Here is a 23,783-nt window from a genome sequence, read left to right as displayed (position 1 = left end):
TGAAGTTTTTTTTCATTACCTGCATGTCATCTATGACCTGCAGATATTTTGGGATTCTGGATTCCATAGACTCAGAATATTAGAGGCATTCAGTGTCCTAATTCCTTTTCAGTCCATGAGGACCAGAATCTGTGGGCTTCTTCTGGCTTCATTGTTTAACATGGGTATAGTATGATACTTGAAAGACAAAATTTCTTTAGATAAGAAACTTCAGAGTAGGGACCTTACTTTCCTGCTTGCCTGTGATGTTATCAAGCAATAATCCTTGTTAAGTAAGGATTAATGTTCAAACATGATCAGGCTGGTGAAACGTCTTTTTGGCTGCAGAGATCTGGCAGAGTCTCCCTCTGCCTGCCTTTGGATCATTTTATAGACCTTTTACATAAGCCACTTCATCTGTGAGCAGGGTGGGGGTTTGTGTATGGGATCATCAACTTCTCCCAGAGATCTCACCTGCATCCAAGAATAATGCCCTACAAAAGCATCTTTTAGTTGTAGAGCTCTGGAACCAAGTTCTCTGACTCTGTATCAGCTGGAAAGTTGGTTTGGATTTCACCAGCTTGTTTTATTGCAAGCTAGAGAGCTCCTGTGTTGAGAAGACTTGTCTTAAGCAGTCCTCCTAGTGTTCCTGTGAGAGGTAGTTATATTTTAAATACAGTAAGTCAACCTGTTGTCCATCTCTCATGGGTGACTTGATCTGGCCCTGTGGGGCAAAGTTAATAGAATCCTGTAATATCTAAAAAACCCCTTTACAAGCACCACTGTTTAATTTTTGGTTGTGCTGCTTATTTGTTAATTCCCATCTCCTTGCAAAACTTTCTAGGTACTCCTCTGGCACTCTGATTTCTTTATCTGACTTGCTAGGAGTGAACATGGCCCTTTACTTTTGGACAGTTGTCAATTTTACCAATTAAAAGAACGTCTTTGGATAGTTATCAGAAGCTGGAGCTGAAAACATGTTTGCAATTACTGATGACATAGCTGTTTCTATTTGCTGCTCTCTCTTTTAATTCCAAAAAGTGATATTTTTTTTGGCAGTAGATATGAGAAAATATGTCACTGTGTATAATTACAAAATGCTGTTCATTTCTGTCTTGTAACTGTGGGGGGTTAGTTGGTACAATACATTTGGTTCATTCTTGGCTCACTCAACTGCATGACACACATTTAAGTGTATTATTAATTATCATGTTAATATTCATTACCATGTTAATTTCCATGGGATCATATAATTCTGCATGCCTCCAAATTGATGTTCAAGTGTATATGCAAGCATGAAAAAATACACTGAATGATTTCCTAGGACTTTCTATTAAGCCTGAAATAAAATCATGTTCCATACATTTTCCTCTGGGAGACCTGGGTTTTTTCAGCAGACTTCAGCCCCACCATGATATTAGTTACAAAACAAGATTCATCCCTGTGAATGGGCTTTGCACAAAGCTGCTTCAAATGCTCCTTGTGCTTTCAACCAGATTCTAAATACAAATCCACAGTACTAGCTTTACTTTAATTTCCTAGGTTGCATCTGCCATCTCATCAGAGCAATCTGACTGTACAGCGCACTGAAGAAACTGCATAATATTTCTAGTGGCTTGGATTTTTCACTTGATATATTACAAATATATGAATAATGACTCTATAAATATCTGTGAATTTTTCAGTAGATGGCAGATTGTTTTGCAAGAGAAAATTCTACTAGAAACAGCAACTTGGAAACAACAAATTTGTGGGGTAAGAGGTAAACCTCAATTTAAATGCCTGTTGCCCAGGGACTTAAAAGAAAAGGCTTGATACAAATATTTCGGGGTCAACCTCCTGTAAGCACAGACCATCCTTACCTGAAGCCTAGTGAAATCAGTGGGAAGTTTTCATTGTTTTTGAATGTGTGTCAGACTTCTAATGCATGTGTCTGTAAGAACAAGAGACACATAATGCCTGAAATGCTTGATTTTTTCCAGAAAATAGGCCCATCCAACTCAAGCTTGTCCATTTCTGAAAATACCTTTGGTTCTGAGGGACTGCACCTGCGGCAGTTTGTAGATGGTTGGGTTCTTTTCTCTAGTCCTGGTGAAGTTTTAAAAGACTTCAGGTACATTCATTATCCACTTTACCTTCTCTTAGATTAGAGAACACACAGCATTCAGGGGAGAGAGAGGGTGGCTTTAGCTTCCTGCCTCAGCTGGTGGGTTGTCACTCCAGAGCAGGCGTAAGGGTGATGTCATGAAACTAGGATAGGGTCACAGCATTGAAAATTTTATTGTAGTGTAAGAATACCTCCCTGCCACAGTCCCTGTAGAGCAATCTATTTCAAGGTCAGGTACACTCTACAATCATCTGAAAACATGCATGTAAATAAATTGTATGGGCTTAGCTCTGCTGTCATTGACATTTTTCTCCAAGTAAATGCCAGAGCTACTGTTGAGAAAATTCTACTGACTAAGAAGCCCCACACCTGAACAGACTTAGAGCTGCTCTTCTCAGCTGGGATTTAGTAGTCTTGGTTCTAGGTGGCAGCATAGCCCTTCTCAAACCCTCTTGAGTTATGTGGGGTACACTTACCCTCTGTCATTAAGTGCAGAGATACCTGATTACTTCTAGATAGGCTGGCTCAGGAAGCAGGGTGGCTGTATCAGCCTCTTCAGAAAGCAGAGCTTATAAAGCAGGGGCACTGCTGCACCCACAGGTCCCTGCTCCTTCTGGGGTGTGAGCTGGTGTCAGTGCAAGGCTGTGGAGATGCATCCGCTTCAGAGATAGCATGTTTATTTGTGCAGAAGATGGGTATTTTTCTGTGCTTCAACTTCACTTACTAGGGTAGGACTCTTCTGCACTATGTCTTTCTGTCTGATGATAGTATAAGCAGTTTCAAGCATAGATGAACTCCTACAAAGCATTTGTGTATTGCCTATGACAGGGAGCTCTGCTCTTGTAAGAGACACCAGCATGCTGCTACATCATCATCATCATTATTGTTGTTGTTGTGTTATTATCATTTTAGTCAACAGGTTGTATTCAGAAGTCATAAGGCTGATTTTAGGATATCAGACCTATTTGAACACAGCCATTTAGAAGTGCGAGGTCTAAATTAATATATTGATAATATCATGTTAGGAAGGATATTTTGAACTTCTTTTTAAGCAGAAATTAGCATTTTATCTGAAAATAGTAATGGAAACAAAATTGTGTGGTCCACCAAGGTATATAATTTAGACCTGATGATAGAATAATTGTTTTCCATCAAGCAAACCAAAGAAGAACCCATAATAAAATTTTGCAAGTTAGCTGCCACCAAGAATAAACTCAAGAGCACTATATGAAATGAATTGGGTGTTTTAACTGAATCTTCTCTCAGGACAATAACTCTAATGTAGAGCCAAGGTCTGAGGAGGTCACCTGCAGAAAACCCTCCTGGGGCATTTCAGAGGAGAAAGGAGATATTCTTTTCCCTGTCAGGTTCACTTCGTGTCCTAATACATCTGAGGATGTGCATTGAAAATGTAATACACAGCCACCAGTCTGAATTGGGGTTTAGATAACAAGGGTCATTAAGAAATCTCTGAGGATGACAAACTTAACCCTGTATGAACTTAAGGATCATATCCTGCTACTAATGCGAAGAGTAAGTCTGGTTGATTGTAATTGTGACTGAACTAAAATGTCACTTACCATTAGAATCAATTTCATTTTTTTTTAAATTACAGCATTTCTCTAAAAATGTATGTGAAAGATCATACCTGGCATCTACTGAACATAGTCTATAGTGATCTTTTCCAGTACTGTATGAGAGAACATCTGGATTTCCATATATTTCCAAATATTTGCCATGTCTAAGATTGTGTTTGCAGGAGTGGGGTGTGGTAATTCAGTGCAGGATCCCAAATTAAAATACCTATTGAGAAATCTCTACGTTTGTCATCACAAGTATGTTTCTAACTCCACAGCTTCTGCTAAGGCCCTTCGGGTAAACCAGGGTGTATCGCGACTTGCTGAGTACAAAGGATGATGTGTGCTTTCCAAAGAATGCGCAATACTCCTGGTTATGAATAATGATAGATATCGCTTTGTTTTCAGCACGCTGCCTCACAGCTGGATGCACTAGGGCGAGGTGCTCCAAACATTTTTTCGGGGATTCCCATGTTAGCTGTGTGCAATATAGAGTGGAAAGGGTTTGAAGTTACCCTGCCAGTGCCTGTGTGAAAGATTCCTGACTGTTTGCGCTATCAAAGTCATTCCCTGAGCATTCTCAGACCTTTATCAAAATGGCCCGATTTAAGTTTGCCTGTATCAAGCATGGAGGCCACTTTAACTCCCCTTGCCCAAATCCCTGCACTCCATCCTACAGACATGCCTTTGAGCCTTGAGCCTCAGCTCATGTAAATTTTTATAGCTCCATTAACTGGGATGTCATCAATTTGAACAATTACAAATTACAGTGATATTAAAATATCCAAGCAGCACTTGCCAGAAGTCAGCAAGGACGGGAATTATCACATTCTTTGCTCTCCAGTCATGCTGGGGCTCTTCATTTGGTTCCTGTGCCCTGTGTCTTGCATCAGGGAGCCGAGTTGTCAAAGATCTGATTTGCATTTTTGCTTCCTTGAACTCCTCAGTGTTGCTCATACCAGTGAAGGAGCTTGGCTAAGCATAGAGTTTTCAGTATATTGTGTTTACTTAAGGGGATTTAGGTACTTACAGAAAACACTGTGTAGATAGACACTAACTACAAGGATTATGGGTGAATTTTTTTTAGCTCCACTTCTAAATCAGTTCAATTCAGTGAGGCTTTTTGACTTGATAAGCTGTGGAAGTCTTTTGTTCATAGTAAAAAAAAAAACCAAGATAGATCCCTTGGGTATCTTTCATGGACAGGAATGATAGAAGGAGCCTTCTTTACTTTACAGCAGATTCAATTCTTTGTGCCCATTTGTCAGTAGTGTCCATCTCTGCATCTCTGAGCTAGTGTCAGGGTGCTGCGTACAACAAAGCCATCTCCTTTCTCCTGGGATCAGGCAGAATTTTTGACTCATCAGATTTTTTCCTGAGAAGCCTTTTTTGATTCCTGATGATTGGATGAACTGGCTTTATAGCTTTTTTTTTTTCCTTCTTTTTCTCTTGGTTTGGTCACAGGACACAATTATATTCATTTTTAGAGTGGTCCAAGCTGTAGTAGCTAACTGAAGGCACTATGCAGCGTAGTGTCTTTGGGACATTAATAGACACATAATCACCAGGGAGGGACAAATTTGAGTCCCTGGGAGACAGGAAGCCCTGCTTTTTGGAGGACTTGTGTTCTTATGATGAAATAGCCTCAGACTAATTCTCCTCTCAGTACGATAAATCAGGAGTGATTTCCTTGGACTAAAAAGGGGTCGCAAAGAGATAAAACTAGTGACAGGAGAATCATTGCCCTTCTCTTTTAAGAACAGGCAATTGGTTAAATTCCTTTGCTCCTCAGATAGTGTTGAATGTCATGCAAGTGATCATTCAGTCTGTGGGGAGTGGGATACAATCAGGATGCTAATGTGCCGTGAGTGCAGCTGTTTCTTCCTCCATGTCACCGTACTTTGACTCACCTTTGCTGCCAAAGTATTTGTTCACCGCTCTTCATTTGTAACTCAAATCTATACCTACACACATTTGCAACTGAGATTTGTAAGAGACAATTTTATGCTTGAAAAGGGAGAATTACTTTACAACTGTACCTGTTGTCTGTGCAAAGGCTTGACATCCTCGCAAGAATTCCTTTCACTCTGTGCCTCTGGTTCTCTTTGTCAGTAAGAAACAGAACATGTGTAGTTCTAAGTGCTGAAAATCAAATACTGACGTGATATATTAGTTTCTCCCCCCCCCCCCCGTGTTCTAAATATGGCTCTACTTTGAAATTAAGTGCACTACAGAATATTCGGTTGCAGCACATTGCTGGCATACAGTTTATAAATTGTTAGTGTTTGGCAGCCCTTGGTTTTTAAATTCCTACTGATCACAAGTAGCTGGCACTAATCAGCTCCAATAGAGTTATGGTACTGTGTACCTTCTTAAGTGGCTGGAGTGGAGATATACATCTAAAACCCCCATATATAATAGCCACATGCCAGAAACACTTTACTCTGAGCAGGGTTTTTATTTTACTTTTTACATCTCTCACATTTTACATCTGGTTCAACAGTTCTGAAGGAAACTACATCTGATGTGATAGCAGGAGATCTATATCACACATCTCAAAACTTGCCAGAAATGCAATTTAAATATAGTTTTGGACAGAGTAAAAAAGTATTATTGGTATCAGATGTCTGGGCAGTGAGAAGTTGAGCTCCGTCTCTGCTTGATTTTTTTCGTACAGAAGGAAATCATAAGGTGAAATCCTAGTTCTGCTAAAAGTAGTGAGAGCTTTGCCATTGATTTCAGTCATCAGAGTTTCACCTTGCAGCTCTAAAGTAACTGCCAAGTTCAAGCAAAACTGTATAGTCTGAGCAGCAATGGCAGACCTAAATGTGGCCTTTTGCAGAGGTGAGCAGGGTTTGGACTGTTTTTTCAGTGTGGAGAGCTATCACCTGTACTGTGTCACAGACTTCAGAGAGGTCTTCTCCAGTATTTGGATTCACCAAAAGTTTGGGCAGGGAAGGCTGGCTCTGGTGTACATCACTTTATTCCAGTTTATTTTCATGGTGCAAGTGTAGAAATATCTATTTCAAATCAGTAGGAGTTTTATGCCTTGGTCATCTGAGAGTGCATATACCACCTGAACTAAGGTTCTGAAGTTTGTGGGAGTCATTCATCAGTAGTGGATGGAAAATGCGACCTCCTAGCTGTGTCTGTCACAAATCAGCACCTCCTGTGGCTCCAGTTTGAAGGGGCTGCCTGCACCTCATCTGCACATGGCAGTGGATTTAGTTGCCTGGAAATAAGATAATCTATGTGTTCAAGAAGTATAATTTTAAGGCTGTTGGTACTTGGGGTTTGCTGAAAAACAAACCTCACTGATCCAGGACACTGAAACCTCCTGTCAGTCAAAGGCTTGGGAACGTATTCAGCCACTTCTGTGTCAGCGATATGTCAGAGCACCTATGCAAGTAGCCCAAATGCATTTTGTTCTTGTGCTGCTAAGGTACATCGTTGTGCAGAGTCTGGGACTGTCTGAACAGACAAACCAAGATTCACTTTGTTATTAGGATCGTAATTGTTATTATTTTATCACTCCGGAGCCCTAACGAAGGATGGGGGCCCCAGCGTGATAGGCTCTGTAAGAAGACGAGCTTCAGCTCTTGCTTTGAAGCACACTACATTTTTGTCTCATTACTTCTGATCATAATCCAGCACCAAAAGAAATCAAAAGCTGTCTGAATTCATTGAGAGCTGAGGGCACACAAAAGCTCTCAGGAAATGCTCCATGTGTTGTCAGGATCAGGCCCATAATGTGTAACTCCAGCCTAGAAAACTCATTTCCTTTGAAGCTCAGTTGAGTGTTACTACTACACATCAGCATGTTGCACCACACAGAGTATATCAAATTTGATGTCATTTTTTTTTCTTCCTTTTTCCCTGGGAACCTGTAAATATCCTTTGGTAGCAAAACCGGAGAGGAATAAATTCTCCTCGATGTATTTACAAATGTGAGAAGCTTTTCAAGTTGTATTTGCAATTCTCTTTCTTGCAATGACCTCTATTTTCATAATCCTTCATGGAATATCATGGTTTAAAGAGCTTTTTCTCCCTGCTGTTTTTGTTAAAAGGTTTTTGGTGTGATATTTGGAAAGTCAAATTCTGCATTTAAATGTTGTGTTTTCACAGATATAAATGAAAGAGGCCATATTTATCTTTTTCCCTCTTTTCCCCTTTTCTGAGAACATCAAGCAATTCTACTCTTCTGCACGTATTGTTAACTAAACCGTGAGAGCATACAGCAGCTTTAATAGTAAAGCAATTGTGATTACATCTTGCTTGTAATTACATTTATTTCCTCACATATGTCCAAAAAGGCAAGGATTAGTTTGGCCTGTATAGGCATGTGCTAATGGCAGGAAAATCATCTGGCAGCTTGACAGCAAGGAAAATAGCTTACAGTCACTTAAAGTCTTTCATGTCATGGACACTTGCAAAGACTCTGAGCACTCAGTTTTTTGCTCGCATGCTTTTAAAATCGATTGCATTTTGAGAGAGGGAGAATTTGTTGTATGCTGTGGATTTGCATCTAAATAATCAAAATATAAAGAGATATAAATGGCAAGGTATGGGTGTGTGATCACAGATATGAAAACCCCAGTAATGGCACTCTACGGGACTGATCTACAAATAGCCTTGGGCCCTCTGCTTTGCTGTGTGTTAGACGAGCAGAAACACCTGCAGCTGTTTACGGAAAAAAGGTGGACAAATAAAGAGTCCCTTGTTATGAGATGGACTCTCAGACTCACTTCTATCCCACACACAACCTCATTGATTTAATTGACTCTGTATGTACAGGATGGTGCCGTTCAGAGTGACCTATCGGGTCACGAGTTGTTCCTGTTAAAGCAGGGCTTTGCCAGCCACTGTATTTCTGGCACAAGATGGCCACAGTAGTAAGCATTCTTTTTGCTTTTCAACAAAAGCCTGGCTAGAAGTTTTACAGACTGATTTATGACAAAGCTGAAATCATATGCATATTCTCAGTGAAAAAAAGTTTCTTATTTGAAACAATACATGTAGTTTTGCTTTTAATTTCAACCAGAAAGTTTGCAAAGATCTTCAAAAGCTGTATATAACCTTCAGCTGAACAGCGTCCGTGGTAGATCCCTAATACTGTCTGGGAGGAGTAAGTATTTTTCACTGTTCATATAAGACACAAACTAGGCCAATTTGCAGCGAGTTATTCTGAAATTAGAGGTGCATTTGTATCTTCAGTCTGGTCTGCTTGCTTTCCTCTACTGTGGTTATCAAGAATCAACCAATGTTTTCTCCAGTGGAATAAGTGAGTACCCAGCCAGAACAAGAAAGCTCTCCAAAGGCATGCCTTGATCCTGTGTTAGATCTTTCCCAGATTTGTGGGCACACACAAGACATTTGATTGCCAGTATTCATGGTCTCGGAATACACAAATTATGGCCACAGCTGTAGAGATCATTACTGAAAATTTGTTCATGAGTAGGTAAATACATGAACAAATGTTAATCTGCCCACCCAATTCAGCAACTAATTGCACAGTCTTGCAAATGTGTCCAGTTTGATATTTTTCTTGCTTAGCTAGAGAGGAGATGCTGCATAAATCCTGTAGCCTTGTGCCAGATGATGAGACAGACAGACAGACGGAACTCGACTGGTATAAATACACCTAGCTTCACTGACAGGGGCTGGCAGTCGCTGAGTTACAGTTACCAGGAATCAACCCACTGTTTTTTGCTGAGTAATTAGGCTGGGCAGCCAGGGTAGCCAAACAAATACTCATACAAAGCTGGTTCTGCCCTCCAGGCAGCACGGACAAAGAAACAGCAAAATAATAGAAGTTGTTTACTGGGTATGTTGCTGCTGTCTACAAGGGTAAGGCATTTTCTAGTTTTCTTGGGGCAATAAAGTTCTGACCTTCTTTGTAGATGTCCCTCATCCTTTAGCTGCTCACAATATGGGCAGTCATTAAATCTTTTAAAATGGAATTTGTGAGAGTAGCGGAGAGCCACTATAGGTCTAAAACCCAGGGGTTTTTTGTTTAGTTTTGTTTTGGCTACTTTGTAGCTTTATTGTGTTTATTGTTCCCTGTCTCTCAAGCCTCCCATTGAGCTTAAAACTTTCAATAGCAAGAGCACAGAGCAACTATCTTTATAATAGTTACTAAATATCTTTTTCCTCCCAGAGAAAGAGCCTAAACTTTCTCCTCCAAGCATTATAAGCAATGGTAGGATTATTATTTGCCATGGCAATGGGAGGAGGAGGCAACAGAGGAATTAGTATGGATACAATGAGAAAATGAAGGTGCACAATCTGTGTTCACTACAGAAATGAGGCTTGTCTTCTGGCTAGAATCGAGGTCAAATTGCGACATCTGAGCACTGGGTGAGGAAAAGCAGAAGGTTGGACTGGAGTTTTGGTCTGTTCCCCGTGACAGAATTTAGGGAGTGCTGAGAAATCTGGCTTTAGATCTATTTCTGGATTTGTATGCTGTGTCTCTAAGAGTTATGTTAGCTTTCTCCATTTTGCCATCTGAAAATGTTAATATTTAGGGGATTTTTTTCATAAAAACAGCAACAACATGGAAAATATTAACAGGAAACGTTTTAGATGCTACAGGAAATTACAGCTGTGAAGAGTGTTTCACATTGTATTAGCAGAAGATTGAATGAGGCTTCTTCCCATCCAAACTTTTAAATCTGTGAAGAGGAGGAATCTCTGACTCCATGTACTTGCTCCTAAGTGGTATGAAATCTATAAAGAACAGGTATTACTGTCTGCTTTGCTTTCACAGACCATGGAGTCAGCAAATACACTGAAGACAACTTTGTTGCATAGTTCTGAGAATGGTGAATGTAGTGAATGACATGTACTAGTCACAGCTGACAATCTGCTGTCCCAGTTTGAGCACTACACTGCAAGGGCTGTTGTCAGCAGGACACAAGTGTCCGACAGGCAGTGCCTGTTTGGTCATGCCTTGGATCCTGCTTTCTGAAATGGAGGTCTGTCCCCTGCCCCTCACACCAGGAAGGGCAGTTGGTATTTCAAAACTGCTCTCATGGGACAAGTGGGCTGTAGACCCACCTGAGACTCCAGCTCACTAGCAGCCTAGATCTGGCAAGTTCAGAGTGAGCAGTGAAGCTTCCTGAACAGCCAGGTGAATGAAACTACACTGAACTTTGTTTTGTTAGCTAGCTAGCATGAGCCTAGTCTGGTTATTTCAATATTAAATTTGCAGTTTCATAATTTATATCCCTCAAGCATTATTGTGACTCACATCGGATGACTGGTTTACTCTCAGATCCTGCCCATGTTCCTACATATGCGGTTTATTTTCTGACTTGGTTGACCTAGAGAGAATATTGCTGCTGGATGAGCCTTTCCATGAGAAGACGATGTGCTTGCTTCATCCTGTTCACAAATCTCCCCAGACTTAATGCACAAAATTAGCAAAAAAAAAAAAATAAAAATAAAAATTCTGGTTAACTTATCTTGAGATAAATCCTCTACTTTGGAAAATGCATAAAAATCAGAGATAACTTCTGCTGCTGGTGTGCCTGTCCTCATCCTGTGTGACTGTAGGGAATCAAAAGAACAGTGCCTCTGAGCTCAACAGCTTTGCTCTGTTTGTAGTCTCGGACCAGCCACTGTCCTGGAGAAGTCTGCCCTGGCAGTGGGAGTGTGTACCCTTCTCATCGGGATCGCCTGCCCTCCCTGTATATCCACTTTCCACACCCACAGGATGGCATCAAGTCTGCATGTACTCATAGCCACAGAACTGCTGTGCTCTGCAGTCTGCGAGGGGTGGATATACCTGATCTGCCTCAAACTAACAAATCCCCCTGTGCTTGGAAATAAAACAAACCTCAGAAGGGGGGAAAGTTCCCTCTTCTGAGATGATCAGATGCCATAATACAGTTTCTTTTGAGCCATATTCTGTTGGGCAGACAGCTATTGATGTGCTCCCCATTGTCACTTAGGTATTTGGTCTATTCATTATTTTCGTTTATACTGTTTATGTAAAGCACCTAGAGGCCTGTGATAAGCAAATTTCACTGAATAAAATAAGCCAACTTTAGTAGGTCAATTAGCATTCTCCAAAGATCATACATTTTAGCAGGGAGTTTTGCAGTTTACCCCTGTTGTCTAAGGAGAAAATGGAAAGCAGACCCCTCCCCTCTTATACAGTGTCAAATATCAACTCTAAATTAGAATGTTACTTATTCTTACTGAAACTGGGAATTCATCGTATGAGCTGAGTAATCACAATGCTGTGCTCTGATTTCACTTCTGGAGATCATCCAATGAAAACAGCCCATTTTTACCTACTGGGAAGAAACAGGCAAATACAGTCATGTCTCTAATATGTGTACACTATATCAGCGCTTTCCAGGTTGCTTGATAAATGCAGCTTAAGAATGTTCTAAGATACAGACAGGGATATTTGTAATGAGACCTATCCAATGTATTTCTGGTGTCCACTGTTTGCTTTATTGTTGTAAAATCAATAAAACTTAGGTGTACCAAAGAATATAGCTCAGTAATACAGTGATGCAGGCTGATTGAAGTTGTTTTGATGGTGAATTTATTTTAGATTTGAACATTATGAGCTTCCTCCTTTCCCTACTTACACAACTTCTAGCTGTTTTATTGCCCCCTTCCCTTCACTTGCTTGTCCTCTTTAAGGAGTCCTTTGAGATGCTTTTTTCTTCTGCTTAAGTTTTCTTCGGTTCTTTCATGATGCCTCTCTGTTTGAAGCTCTTTCCTTGTTCTAGGTATCTTTTGATTATGATTTTTTCACTACTGACTCCTAACATAAAACCAATTAATTAGGTAACACTGCCACAGAGAAACAATACAACATTTATATTTTGTGTGCCATGCTGAGATTGTGTCTTTCATCTCAGTTTACTAAGGTCAACCTGCCTGAAGTTGGGTATTTACCTTTATAACTCCTCATCTGAGTAAGTGGTCTAATTTTTACTCACAGTTTCACTGACATCTACTTCCTGACTTGAGAGAGCCTCTTGATGTGCTTCTGGTTTGCTAATTTAGGCTTAAACTTCATGTCATACTCAGTCAGACCAAGCCATATGAACTGCCTCATGTCTATTCTTCCTGTAGGCTGTGTTTGTGAAGCTGACCTTCCTAGGAATCAACCTCAGAAAGTTGATTTTTTTTGGTTTTTTGGGCTAAGGTTGTGCTGACCAAGGGGCACAGAAGAGGTGTAGGAGCAGGCAGAACAGTTGGGAGCAAAGAATGGGGAATAGGATTGCTGCCGTCTGGACTCCTGTGTTCAAGGTTCAAGATCCTGGGTAAATTCTAAATACACACAGAAGTGGAGTGTGGGAGGAACTGTGCTAGTGTATGATCAAATTCGTATGCTGGAGTTCAGAGGATTAGAGTCGAGAGTTACTGGAGGTGTGCCTCAGAGGTTTCAGTGTAAGTGGTCAGCAGGTCTGTGTGTTCAGGAGACCTTCATCTTAACTCTGGCACTGCAGAGATGGCCAGTGATCTGGGGCCTTCAGCCCAGGTCCTGAAGGGTATTTAGGTTTCTCACTGCAATTGATTTTGGTGTCTTCAGTGCTGATGCAAATGTGAATTATTAATGAATCAGTGAAATTAGCACAGCTCTTGTTGGTAAGGGTAGAAAAACAAGCTGAAGGAAGGAAAGCCACTCTTTTGAAGATGCCCAGAATGACTATATTAATGCAGCAATGTGAAATATTAGTTTTTCCCAAGAAATAAGGGACATAAATACCTAAAGCAGTTCTCACCACAGCAAAACCATTTGATTATTTTCCCTTGGTTGCTGATGTTGTTCATCAGCCTAGTCATACAGCGACTATTTCTCTATACCAGAACTTTTCCATTACAGTCATGGATATTTTTGCTTCCTACCTCATTTGTTCACCAGTCATGCAGAAGGCATCATATACTACATTGCAATCCAAATATTCTGTCTCTAGTGAGAATACATAAATTATTTTGATTTGTGATTGCTTTAGACTCTGAAAGCTTGTCCTTTGCTCGTGCCACAGAAATCATCCATAAAGATATTGCATGCTATGTACAGGTTGGAAGGTCAACTTTGGTGGTGGCTTCAGAACTTAATGATTCTCATCAGGGCTGAGAACCAAACCAAGAAAATTAGATATGTAACTATGAACTCTGGCCTAACAACATCAGCTACATCCAACTGCTAACACCACATTGATAGACTTTTAATCCCAGAATGTAAAGTACCCAACCCAAGTCAAAACAAAACTGAGAACCAACTACCACCCTAAATCTAGTGAGGTTTTATCTAATTTTTTTCCTGGGATATAATAAATTAAACATAGTATGAAATGCAAAAAGGTTACATTGAGACATATAATATTTGAAGGTTTAATTCATTTTTCTAGTGTATAAGACACAAGGCTATTAAATTTTTAAAGCAGTGATCTCCTGAAGTCCCTACTTTATGAGGGCTTTCTTCATAAAGATAAATGGTTTCCTTGCCAAATCAAATGCAGATTTGAAACAAATTAAGTTAATGTTCAACGGTACAAGGTAGAATGGATGGGGGAACTGTTTTATTTTGCATTGTAATAACCATATACACCTAAATCAATAGCTGTGGAAAAAAAAGGCAATAATATCACGTAACTGCAGGAAATGAAATATAGTGAGATGAAGGGGGGAGCGGGTTGCAGAATGAAAGGATTTGTATTGGAATAATGACATTTCATTAAACAGGGAAGGAGTGCTATTGAATATAAGTCCATACCAGTAAATTCTGTTTCTTATAATAACACTTGAGATGAGTTAAAGTTGCCCAAGTATTGTGATAAAGCATCTTGCTGGATTCCTGTCTTATATTATGCTGTAATTTTATGTTAAAAGAAAAATTTGAAATGTTAAAGAGGCAGTGCATGTTTTCTAAAGTGCTTTCTATTTCTCCTAATGTTTCATTTAACTTGTTATATTTTCTTGTGCTCCTGCAATCTGAGCAGGAGGAAGTTTATCAGTTTCGTTCTTCTGTAAGCTCATATTAAAGAAACAAAACAAAACGTGAATTTGGCAGTGGTGGAAGGTATTGGATTGAGAGTGCTGGGGATTAAAGCCCTCTATTTATCCGCAGCACAGGCTCAGGCTGGGGAGTAACAACACAGATTTATAGCAGGATGAATCTGTCCTCTCTGCAATACAGAGGATCAGATTCTCAACTGGTGTAAAGCAGCAGCAGCCAGTGGCGATACACTGGTTAATGCTACTGAACAAGACTGGCTGCAATCTTTCTCAAAGTGTCTTAGAAGGAAATCCTGGTTCCCCTGAAGTCAATGGCAAAAGTCCCATTGATTTCAAGGGGGTAGGGATTTTAACCTCGGTTTTCCCGTGTGTCATCCCTGAAATCTCCCTGAAAGACTCACCAGGTAGAAAGGAAAATATTCCATGTGCTTCACTTTAGTCATTTCCCTCAGCTGCTTAGTTCTTTTGAGATTGCCCACAAAGGGACCAGTCCCACTGACTGGGCAACTGAGAGACTGAAAGCGTGTGAGTGCTAGACATGAAAATGGTACCATTTATGTCACATGGGTCAGATCAAGAGGAGCTCATTAGAGGGACAAATTAATTTTGTTCTTTTGCATGAACAGTATCTGCCAAAACAGGAACTTGGGTGTCAGTGTGTGGGCATCTCGGTCAAACTTATGCCAAGCGATCATCTGGAAAATCACTTGCAGTTTTAAGAGGTGTATAGGACTGTAAAGAAAGTAAGATTGACAGTGTCGTATACCTTTATATCAGTGATACAAATATTTTGGAACGTGGAACTCAGACAGCTGTCTCAGAGTTTCTCTCTACCATTCCTCATATAGTGTGTGCAGACTACATGAAATGGTTATTATCGCTTTCAGCAGTTTTTGAACCCTGTATTTTACAAAACATGTCATAAAAATGCCATGGCAGCAGGGTCTATATGAGATAGCAATAGAGCTAGACCTGTATTTGGGTATTAATGAAGAGAGGTTTGGGAACTTCACTGTAGTTTACTGAGTTGCTCACTGTTGGGTACAGATTAAAGAGGAGCCCATCATCATGAGAACATGGTACCCCTTTGTGTCATTCTCATGCCATAATATCAAGGCTTCTCTTTCCTGTGGTGTATTTCTGGCAATTGCAGAAATCAAGCAATTCTTTACTTAGATTTCCTGGACTAATTATACAAAATTACTGTAGTCAGAAATGCATGAAAATTCAGAGGACATTTGGAAAAAACTTGGCTTATCATTTAGGGCCTTACAAATTGTTGCATCTTGTCTACTCATCATAGAAGAGGCATTTTTGTGCAGAGCTTGTGTCTTAAATTCTTTTCAGGAGACATCCAAATGATCCCCTGTGTGCAGTTAAAGAATGAAACTTGTCCATACGTACACAGCTCTGCATCATCATGTCCCCAATACAGTTTGCGTCTGTGCTTGTTCCTACTTGTACCCTGCACAACGAATGAGCTGTCCCTTTGTGTTGAGCCAGTGAGGGGCTTGCTTTGAATTATTTTTACGGTCATAATGAGCTATGTGCTTGACTTGTTGGTTCATTTGTTTTAATAAGGATGGGTCAAGCTTTCTCAAACAGACTTCAGACCTCATTCAGTTTGAAGAGTCTCATCCCTAAGAGCACTCTAAAAAATGCATAGCTGTACTTGAGGTTGTCTCAATTCCTTAGCCTGCCTCCAAAGTAAGATCCAAAGAGGAGCTTGCTGAAGCAAATCAACTTTTCAGAACTGCATATTGTGAAATCGGTACCCATCTCTGTCAGAAGGAATCGATATATCACTGAATGATCCAGGGTTCATCTGGATTCATATTAATAAACCTTACCTGAGCACATCATGGGCTGCACTTTCCATGCAAAAAGTGTCTGTTTCAGGAACATTATTTATAGTGTCTCCTTCTGTAAGTTCATCAGCTAAGGTATCACTAGATTTTTGCCAAGAGGCTGGGATTTGGCTGTCTCCCACTCAGGAAATGAGTGAAATGGGTGCTCAGTGGAATTAAATATTTTTTGTAAAAATAAAAAAAAAAAAAAAAGGCAACCAAATACATCCAGGCTCTCATGTAAAATGCCACAGGGAGTTTCATTTAGAATATGTACAACTAATCAACCTCTGATTTGTGCATTGCTATCACATTTTCTGGTCTCTGTTTCTTCTGGATAGGACACTTGGGATGTGATCCTTTCAAATTGCCTTTTAATTTTACTCCCCATGAAATTAATTATTGACAAGTCCTAGAATCTGAGCCACTCTAACCAACTGTTCATGGATTTGTCATGTACACTTACCAGTAAAATTCACAAGTCACACTTTACTATAAATTATATAAGTCAATTGGAGAACAGAAACAGTACTGCATGGTTTATCTAAATAACAAACACAGTTTTAATGGTAAACATTCACTCTGAACTTTCCAAGAACATCTTGTAGCATAAAAAAAAAATACTGCAAAAATTCTCGGATAGTGATTTTAGGTAATGGTTAAATGTAAGAATTTCACTGTGTTGCAGGAACAGTAAAAAAAAAAAGATGAAATATATTGAATAAAGATTTTATTGTGAGTTATTTGCTCAGCTCTGAAGCACCATCAATTTTTTCTCCCTATATAAAAATAATGAAGTCAATAAATGTGTTTAGGTGACCTCTGAGACTTACAAAAAGGATGTTATGAGATGGGTGAATACTGGATACAGTATTTCATTCAGATGCCGAACAGCTGTTGTGGTAGACAATGCTGGCATCCTATTTTTCACCATTGATGCTAATGCAAATTGGTTTTTGATTGTATATATATTCTATCATATTGCAGGAATGTGGAAAAGACTACTAGGCTGTCAACCCTTCTGTCCCACCTGTTCATGTGACTTTCTAACGTGTAGTTACAGATAGTAAATCAGGAAGCTTGGTGACCAGTATGAGAGCCTGCATACAGATTTGCCCAGCCATTGCTGACAACCAGCCTGGTGGCTGAATTTGTCTGCAGCCTCCTTCCAAAACCCATTGGGCCATATTGTTGTCCTGATGATTTCGACGGGCATGTGACAGCAGTGTAAATGGTTACCTGTTTTTTTTTCCCCTGGAAATGTAGATTTTATTCAGATGCATTTATGAACATCTGGACTCTGTTGTGACCCTGTCACCATGGGCTGTTAATTGTTCCATCTCCTTTCCAAATGAATAATCTCAGCTTGCTGCACATCACATCAGATACCAGCAAAGATTTGTTGTGGCACTGAATTGCTTGTGTATATTACAGAAAGTCTCTCATGAATCACAAAATGCGAAGGATGACGCTGTGTGCTCCCCTTAGATGTGTGGTGCTCCTGTGAAGTTATCTGCCTTGCTACCTGTCTTGTCATCAGTGCTAAGTGTTCACAGAAATAGGAAAAATATTTTTCAAGGAAATATACAAATTAGCACTTTAGGACTAATTGTTGTGCAGATTTAATATTTATACTGGTTGGGCCTTTTTCCTTTGCAGGATGATGAAAAAGAGAGAAATTATGCGTTAACAGTAACAATTAACAATATGATGAGAACTCTGTGTTAGCTTAACCACATTTTCGATGTATTTTCTCTGAGTTCAGTATTTATTTTCTTTTCAGTCTGCCAGCTATTCAGAAGGAGGTGCACACCTTGTCAATTACTGGATGACCTCCTTTGTAAATTGACTGAGAGTCTGTGATTTGCCCTGGAGCATCTTTTTTGAGTAATTAGTGTAAATCAGTCAATAGATCTGTGTTAGGAACACCTTAAAAATTGCAGTAGTTTGGAAAACGTTGCACTCTATTATATGTTATCTCTTTTAAGTGCCATTGGTTTAAAATGTGAGAAAATTATCCATTTTTAAAAATAGATCAGTAGTACTTTGATTATGCAGCTTTTGATTTAGAGGGCTTTATGCATTTATTCAGTAGACAGTTGACACTGTACCTGCAGTTTTCTGCTTATTTAAAAGTACTTTCAAGGTATTGCTCCATAAACTGCTCACACTGAAAATAAGGATATAGAAGGATCCTTTTGACTTGCATACGTGTGACCCCTTCTAAAACAAAGTTGCCCACACTCTGGGATGCTCCACAGTTCTGTGTGATATTTTCTCGATACACTGTTCCTCTGCAGTTGCTGAGCTATGGTGGTGGTGACCTCAGGCTCTCTTCTTAGTATGGGAGGCAAGAGAAGGACGCTGGTTGTAGGCAAGGGCTTGAGCTGAAGGTGGTGTTGCTACAGAAGGAGTTTGCTTGGGGGTGAGGGATTTGTTAGTCGAAAGACAAGTTCCAACATCCGTTTTAGCATGTTAGTGAGTCACTCATGACTGTCAGACTCCAGTGGCTGCTTAGCTTCTTGGGTGCAGTTCTTTCATCTACAATTCATGGATGCTTTTTTGCCCCAACCAGTTCTTTTCCCCTTACTGAATTCTTGCTCATGGAGTCCAGCCTTTTTGTTTGTTTTTGGTTTTTTTTTTAAGGGAGGTGGATATCATTTCAGTTTCTGCCTTTGTCAGATTTTGTGGTTTTGCAACTCTGTGTTTCTGTTTTCTTTTTATAGTAATTCTGCCCTTCAAAACCACAGAGAGACTGACTCTAGCCATGAGAAGTGCTCTCAGAAGTACATCTAGGAGCCTTCACTCCTTCATATTCATATACTAGAGTCCTCTTATTTGTTACTTGTATGAGTAATTAAAAATGGTTTGAGTAGTTCAGAAAATTTAATCAAAACTGGGAATAGTCTTAGATCCTGAATAGGTACCAGCTTTGAAAACGCTGACCATTGTAGGTCCGTCATCCCCAAGATGAACCTTGCTTGGCTTTCTAGCTGTGCACATAAAACAAGCTGTTTAGAGGAAAAAAGCCAGGGATTTTTTTTTAAAGAACTGTAATTAAGCAATCATAACAGCCCTTTAAATAAATACAGCTTGCATTTACATTTTAACATGCACTTCTGGTGTTTGTTTAACTTTATTTCTTTTTCACCCCATTTTAACTTAATAGAAAATCTACATCAGGCTTTCTGAATGCTTCCACTCCTCCCGCCTGTCACAGCCTGTGTGCTGTTCATCGGAGCCCTCCAGACTCAAGCTGGCAGGACGCCTAACGTTGTCACCCGCCTAGGAGAAGTAGGTTTAAACTGAAAAGCCAACCATTTAGAAAGGGGCATTGTTTTGCCCATCCCCAGATCAGGATCTTTGAAAGCAATTAAAACTTAATTGTGATCAGAAATCGTGTACGTTCGTCTCAGGCCTCAGCTGTATAAAGTTCACTGTTCCCTGGAGTTAGAGATCTGGGCTGTTTTTTCAGAAGAGCTCAGCATGCACCAACTCTTGTTGAGAACAACAGGGATGCTTCTTGAGATTGAATGCCTTTGAAAATCTGATCATGTCACTTTATTTATTTATGTAGATTTGTGTATGCACAAATATATACAACATGCCCAGAAACAAGCACGCACACATACATGACAGCTCTAGGGTCTGGATTTTCAAAGAAGCCTAGGAGAATTCAGTGGGAGATGGGTGCCTAATTAAAATTCATATCCTTCCTGCCTTTGGCATAACTTAAACCTACAGCTAAATTAATACCAAAACATGACTAAAGGGCAGCAGGATAATTCAGTAAAACCCACAAGAAGCAAGCCAGGCAAATTAGCCTTCCTTTCACCAGCCTTACATTTTCCTATTTCTTATTTTCAAAGATGGAAGGAAAATGGCAAATGAATGCCAAATCTCTTTAAAATACTGCCCTTAGGTTGGCAGATGCTTTAGATTGTCTGGGGTCAGGACCTATCTCTGGTTATGTGTTTGTGTAGGCATCGAACAGGGTCTGTTTTTTGTTGAGACTTCACTGTACTGTTGCACTAGTGTATAAATACCATAGCCAGGTAACAGAGCACTTTGGGGTACTTGTAAAATCATACTGTAAGCTGTAAAATCATAGCAGAAACAGTGCATCTTCCCCCTTCAATATACTGCAAACAAATAAACAAAACCCTTGGTTTAGGATTCCCCGGAATCTTGTTCCTTATCTACATGTACAAAAAGAAAATCCTGCATCCTGGAAGATGATTTACCAAAGCAATAGTTTTTATGATAGTGCACAGTACAGTTTACATTCCAGCCTTGGTCCCAGGAGGAAGGAGGGCACCCGAGTTCAATGCCTAGCATCTCTGCTTTATCTAATGCATATACTCTAGACATCCCACCAGAGTAGAAAATGGAATACATTCATAAGAAGGGCTTTTACGCCACCATGAATCTCTGCTGCCCAGGATATATCCTCAACAGGTAGTTTGGAGAAAGTATAGAAGATGATAATTTTTGTTTTCTCAAAACCGCTGTGGGGAGGGAGGGATTTGAATGCCACTCTCTCCTAGCCTGGGTGAGAGCCAAGTTAGTTTGTAAACCTAGAACAGAATTGCTTTTTCAGCCACTGAAAGTGGCTACAAATACATTTTGCAGGAGACGTCATCTCTCTCTTTCTGTTTTTCTTAGAAAAAGCTGAGAGGATTTGACCTCTCAATCCGAGAGGATTTTTAATTCGTGTGTCCTGCTCAGATTTAGTAAGAAACCGGTGCAGAATTAGTCCTCCTGAACTGGTGCTTGGGTATGCCCAGAGACAGGAATTGTGGTGTGGAGTGACACATATGGGTAGGTGTGAGTTTGGTACCTCTGACCGGATGTATTGGACCCCTGGAAGGGGATGAGAGCCTGACTCACAAATTCACACTTTTCCTCATGGATTCTGCTTGAGTCGTATTTAACCTGGGGCACTGAGCCCTGACAGAGAGCGGTTTGAAACTGTTAGGGCCAAATGTTTTCTTCCCTGTTTGTCAGTGTCAATCTGTGTTTTTCTCTGTGAGCTGCTGCTTTATGGAGTTACAAAGAATGAATCCAAACCACTTGCTTTTCCAGAACAGGTCAGGTTTGCAACAGTTCTCTCACTTGCGCTCTCGGATGGTACTGACAGTAGAGAATGGATTTTTAATTAAAGGGAAAAAAGGTATTAACAAATACCTTACATCAAAGCAACTGGTCTCTAACCTAACTAGCCTAGGATGCTTGCCCCTGCTAGGCTCCTGGACAAACACACTTCACCACTGTGATCTTAAGAGGCTGAAGTATCTTTCAGACAAGCTCATTCCTTAGACTTAATTAAAACCTAGTTCACTCCTTTATTCAATTTATGAGGCCTAGCCAGTAGGATTAAGCGATTACAGGCAAAAAGCCCCATTTGTGAAACACTCACAAGCTCAAGCTGCTAGACTGCTCAGTTGTACTCCATTAAATTAATAAGGAATGAATAGACTGATCCATTATGAATAAAGCTGTGGGGAGCCTCAGCATTGCCTCAGACTCTCTGCACACTCCTTAGAGAACATTTGTGCAAAATGATTATGTTCATATTCATTCAATTGGAATTCTATAAAAGTGGAATGCATAAATTACTCTGAAGATGGGGAGTTTATCTTAAACATTAACTATGTGTGTGAATTAATAAGACTATTATAAAACCATTAGCATTCAGTGTATTTACCTACGTATGCTGCATACCTAAATTCAACAATTGTTCCTAATTGCTATTCTTGTTGTGTGATCAAGCTGTGGTTCATTTTCCCTTGTAGTCATAATATTTATGAATTACATTTTTCCTGTTAAAACTTCTGAATCCCCCTTTTTCCCCCCCAGCTTAACATTTGCTCCTGTCATTTTTCAAAATATAGTAAAATACTGGGCCATTAACATATTGGGAAATGAAAGATCAACAGATGCTTACAGATGTGTTAAAATAAAACATCAAATAGCACCTGCAAGTATACATGCTGGCAACCAAACCTTTATCTTTTGTAGAGTATTAGAAGAGGAAGGATGGCAGCAACTCCTGGGAGAGTCTTCCCTGAATCTATTGCTGTTCTGCAGGACCCAGCAGAATCCCAGTTTCAAAATACAGAGGGGTGCAGAATTCATCCACCAGCCTTTGCCATGTTGTGAACATGCACAGTCTGTTTCTTCTGGAAGAACTCCAAGTGACTTGAAAGGTAAAAAAAAACAAAATGGAAAAACAAACTCAAAAACCAAAATGAGGGGGTGGGTTGGTGAAGAAGAAAGCAGTTTGTAGGGGACTTGGCAAACAAGGAGTTAAAATCAGCTAACACAGGTTAGTTAATAAGGTTATGAAAGCAAGTGCTCAGACAGTGAGTAGTAGGGGTATGCTGCAGGATGAGAGAAGGGCTCAGGGCTGAGCTGCTAGCAGCCACTTTGAGCCGGCAACTTTTCCTCCTGCCCTGCTTCTGTCTTTCTGTCCTTTGACACTTTCTGACAGAGCAACCAGATCAGTAGACCCTGTGGGGTTATCGAGTTGATTTGCCAGGAACTGGGCTGAAGCAAAAAAGACTGCGTTATTAGGACTGATTTGATGTGATCTCAGTGAAATGGCAAGGAGGGATATCTAGGCATGGTGTTATTTTCAGTGCCGTTCCTGAGCAGAGCGGGGAAGTTACATGTTAACATAGGTTAGCTAGCACGTCTGACCTTCATTGTTCCCAGTGGAAACAGTGACAGTCTATTAGTCCTCCACAAGGGATATCACTGTCTCACAGCAGCTCTGAAAATCCCCCAGGACACTCCTGGAACAACAATAATTCAGCAAGAGTTCACACAACGTTAGAGCTCTGTGAAATATTTGCAACAAATCTTGCCTGGATGGAGAGGGGGATGTGGTAAGAAGGGGGAGAGGGATCATTTTGAACTCAGCTGTGTTTGAGAGGAGACACTAACCTTGCAGGCAAGTCAGACCAGGTGGGAGTTTTGCAACAGGAAAATCTTGCTAATTCTCTCGAAATGAAGTAGCCAAATAGATAAAAGAAGGTGGAAATTAGTTTTTTAGCTTAATCTTACTTCTGAAGTAGAATGTCAACCTCTAAATCTGAATTTTAAGGTGAAAGACAAAGAATTTAAACTAGGAAACTCATAGGGGCTGAAAGCCAAAGAAACTGATTTTCAGCTGAACTCCTAGGAAATGGAGTAACAGAGTTTTAATACAACTTATAGAAAGTAGTAGTTGAATCAAAGTATGATTGCCTTTGATACAAAAATAATGCTGTGCATAGGTAAGTA

At 40.0% G+C, this 23,783-nt stretch overlaps 1 long non-coding RNA gene across 1 annotated transcript in view; it reads left to right on the top strand.

Annotated features, from left to right (window-relative positions):
* LOC141949007 (uncharacterized) overlaps window positions 1–22,699 on the top strand; it is a 34,544-nt gene extending 11,845 nt beyond the window's left edge. The window contains exon 3 of the long non-coding RNA XR_012630624.1: window positions 22,518–22,699. This is a non-coding gene — a long non-coding RNA (uncharacterized LOC141949007). The remainder of the gene's footprint in view (window positions 1–22,517) is intronic.
* Window positions 22,700–23,783: the final 1,084 nt, after the last annotated feature.

Source organism: Strix uralensis, chromosome 12, assembly GCF_047716275.1.
Source record: "Strix uralensis isolate ZFMK-TIS-50842 chromosome 12, bStrUra1, whole genome shotgun sequence".
NCBI lineage: Eukaryota > Metazoa > Chordata > Aves > Strigiformes > Strigidae > Strix > Strix uralensis.
The sequence above is the reverse complement of the archived record's forward strand: the minus strand, read 5'-3'. Positions and strand labels throughout refer to the sequence as shown.